The 4,020-nt window shown below is 45.0% G+C and overlaps 1 non-coding gene across 1 annotated transcript; it reads left to right on the forward strand.

The window, feature by feature from the left end:
• Nucleotides 1–2,449: 2,449 nt before the first annotated feature.
• On the forward strand, nucleotides 2,450–2,521 carry trnah-gug (transfer RNA histidin (anticodon GUG)). The gene has a single exon. It is a non-coding gene; the product is annotated as a tRNA-His (tRNA).
• Nucleotides 2,522–4,020: the final 1,499 nt, after the last annotated feature.

Here is a 4,020-nt window from a genome sequence, read left to right on the forward strand (position 1 = left end):
ACACCGTCCCTAAAACACCGTCCCTAAAAAAATGCCGCACATGTCTTTTTTTTAAAAAAATCTCTCTTTTAATCTTAAACATATGCCATCTCGTCTTGACATTCCCCTCCTGCGAAAAGGCCGCCATCGTTAACTCTAAACTTGTCTCTCAATAATTCATAAACTTCAGTCAGGTCGCCGTTCAAACCCCTAAGCTAGAGTGAAAACACTCTCAACTAGGAGAAAGTGAGAACTGCAGATGAGAGATCAGAGTCGAGAATGTTGTGCTGGGAAAGCACAGCAGATCAGGCAGCATTTGAGGTGCAGGAGAATCGACGTTTCGGGGAAGAGCCTGGTGAAGGGCACTTGCGCGAAAAAAAAATATTTTCCTGCTCCTGGGATGCTGCCTTACCTGATGTGGTTTTCCAGCACCCCGATCTCGAATCTTAAAATAGTCTCAGCCTATCCAGCCTTTCATTATAACTCAAACCTTCCACAGGCAACAAGCGTATATACCTTTTGTGAACCTACACCAGCTGAATAATATCATTCCTACAAATGGGCGACCAGAACTGGACATAATATTCCAGAAGACGCCTCATCAATGTCCTGCAAAACTTCAACATAACGTCCCAACTACTATACACAAAGGACTGAGCAATGAAGGGAAGTATGTTAATTGCCTTTGAACCATCTTGTCTTTTGGTAATGCAAATTACAAGGAATTATGTACCTGTACACCTAGCTTCCATGCTCTCCAACATACGCAAAGCCATATTATTTTTGCTGTACCAAATGCAATATCTTCCATTTATCCAGATTGAACTCCATGTTACATTTTTCAGTACAACGACTCATTGGATTAAGATCCTTTTGAAACTTAGATAATCTTCTCCACTGTCTACAATTCTGGTGTCGCCTGCAAACTTATGAAGCATGCCTGCAGTGAGTTCCACTGTTTTCTCATATAGATCAATGATTCCTATTTACTTGTAGTGGCCGTGAATTAGCAGTGTGCAGATCATACAACAGTTAGTCATGCAATTAACCATGAGGAAGAAAGCCGTAGACTGCAGGGAGATATCAAACAATTGGAAATAAAACTGGTGAAAGCAATTCATTCCAGGGAACTGGGTGATAATGAAGCAAAATTAAACTTCAAACCAGCCCATGCTCCAGTTATGTCACTCAGCTGTCTCAGCAAGATGCAATGTCGATTGCTGTTATTATAAACGGGAACAAATTTTCCCCTCTGCCCCGCCTTTGACTAGAAGCACTCCCAACCTCGGAATTGCTTACGCCTCTAAACCATCATAGAAACACCGCGCTTTCTCCGGTTGCATCACTTGAGCCATCGAGTATCTCTGCAACCTCATTCCCATCTTGATTTCAAGTTGGTTATTTGCGACTGCGCCACTCAGTTCCTCTGATTCTGGGGCTGGGAAATGGGCCCATGTGGCAGCAGTGGTTACTGCCTTGTGTGGGGAAACTCGTGAAGTAACCGATGGTAAACTGCATTGCTATTGAAGTATACATTTCAACAAAAAATTGGTAAAAACAATGACTGCAGATGCTGGAAAACAGATTCTGGATTAGTGGTGCTGGAAGAGCACAGCAGTTCAGGCAGCATCCGAGGAGCAGTAAAATCGACTTTTCGGGCAAAAGCTTTTCATCAAGAATTCAGGCAGAGAGCCTGAAGGGTGGAGAGATTAGTGAGAGGAGGGTAGGGGTGGGAGAAAGGAGCATAGAGTACAATAGTTAAGTGGGGGAGGGGATGAAGGTGATTGGTCTGGGGGGAGGGTGGAAGGGAATGGTGCAATAGAAGATAGGCAGGGAGGACAAGTCCGGACCAGTCATGGGGACAGTGCTGAGCTGGAAGTTTAGAACTAGGGTGAGATGGGGGAAGGGTAAATGAGGAAACTGTTGAAGTCCACATTGATGCCCTGGGGTTGAAGTGTACCGAGGCGGAAGATGAGGCGTTCTTCCTCCAGGTGTCTGGTGGTGAGGGAGCAGCGGTGAAGGAGGCCCAGGACCTCCATGTCCTCGGCAGAGTGGGAGGGGGAGTTGAAATGTTGGGCCACGGGGCGGTGTGGTTGATTGGTGCGGGTGTCCCGGAGACGTTTCCTAAAGCGGTCTGTTTGGAGACGCCCAGTCTCCCCAATGTACCAAAGACTGCACTGGGTGCAACGGACACAATAAATGTTATTGGTAGATGTGCAGGTAACAAAAGCTGCACTGTCCCCGGAATCTTTGATGTTTTGTAGAAATCTATTGATCTCAGCCTTCAACACATTAATGATGGAATCACCACAGCCACTGGGGGAACCTATGTTAAACCGCCAGCCCATTCTGAGTTCCCACATATCTGCAACTGTTCGCTAAGCACTGATATCGTGCATTTGGTGCGCTGCCTAATATTTCTTATGACACTGTACTTATTGCATGCACTTAGCGTGTTCCTCTGTGGGCTGCCGTGATCGTATAGTGGTTAGTACTCTGCGTTGTGGTCGCAGTAAGCTCGGTTCGAATCCGAGTCACGGCAGTAATTGCTTTATGTGTCCCAGTCTTCTGTGAAGCCCACATGAATCAGTTGTTCTAGTATTTTGATTTCCTCCAAGGTGATTTTTTTTCCCTTCAAGCTCTGCCCTCTCACATCTCTGTGTTTCATATGTCAGAATTCAAATCCACCCGTTCTCAGAGATTTCTTCCCTCCTACGATCACTAACCGAACTTTCCATCCCATACCCGCATTTCGTTAATTTGGAGATGCTGGTGTTGGACTATGGAGTACAAAGTCAAAAATGGCCCAACACCAGGTTATGGTCTTACAGGTTTAATGGAAGCACTAGCTTTCGGAGCGCTGCTCTTTCCTCATGTGTTTGCGGAGTCATTTCCTATTTCACTAAGGTATTGCAGAATCTAACACTGACTCTCAGATTGATACCGATCAGTCTGTGTGGCTGGGGTCACTGTTGCTGGGTGAACGTGCCCTAACCCGACCATCGGGATCTGCAGATCATTTGATCCAAATGGTTACCACTGTTGTGAGATCAATGCTCATATCGCAGCTTTTACTGATATGGACCAGATATTATTGGGGAGGTCAAGGTCAGAAAAATGGCACAGAACAGTATCGGGGAAAAGTGACTTAATTGGATAAGATCAGTTTCACTGCTTTTCTGCAATGGCCAAGCGCTATTACCACTGAACACTGAACTGTTAATTCAGACACTAGGGACCCGTGTTTGACTCCACCATGCTCGGTGGTAGAATTGGGATTCAATAAATATCTGGAATTACGAATCTTATAACTCCTATATATCCATGTTCAATTGTTGAAAAAAAAACAAAACCATCTGACGTCATTTAAGGAATTAAACTGTCATTCTTACATGCTCGGGCCTCCATGTGACTCCAGACTCACGACAATATGGTTGAGTCTCAACTGCCCGCTGTGCAATTAGGGATACCAATCAATACTGCCGAGCCAGCGACGCCCTCATACTGTAACAGAATAGATAAAAAAAAGTTCATTCGTCCCTAGCAAGATTACTGTGTGCAGTTCTGCAATTCAGAGTACTGCATGGATGTGATCGCACTGGGAACGTTGCAGGAGAGATTCACTGGGATATTGTCTGGGCTGAAGAGTTTCAGTTGTGAGGAGAGATTGGACAGACTGGGGTTGTTTGTCGCCAAGCAGAGGAGATTGGAGCAGACATGACTGAGATGTACTAAATACTGAGGGATATGGATAGGATAGACTGAAAGAAGCTTTTGTTATTGATGGAGGGATCGAACACTGGGGCCAAGAGATTTCGGGAAAAGGCAGAAAGGTTTGAGTAGATTTGCGGAAAGGGTCAGAGAAGCGGATATCATTCTAACCTTAAAAAAAATTGAGATGTTAATTTGCGATGCCAAAACATGTCAGATTATGGGCTAAACGATGGAAAACGTGATTCAGGTCGTTAAGCAGTTGTGTTTGACAAGTGAGGCCATAACAGGCTGAAGGGCCTCCTTTGATGTTGTCATCCTCCACAGTAT

The sequence above is a fragment of the Chiloscyllium punctatum genome, unplaced genomic scaffold (genome assembly GCF_047496795.1).
Source record: "Chiloscyllium punctatum isolate Juve2018m unplaced genomic scaffold, sChiPun1.3 scaffold_427, whole genome shotgun sequence".
In the NCBI taxonomy this organism is placed as follows: Eukaryota; Metazoa; Chordata; class Chondrichthyes; order Orectolobiformes; family Hemiscylliidae; genus Chiloscyllium; species Chiloscyllium punctatum.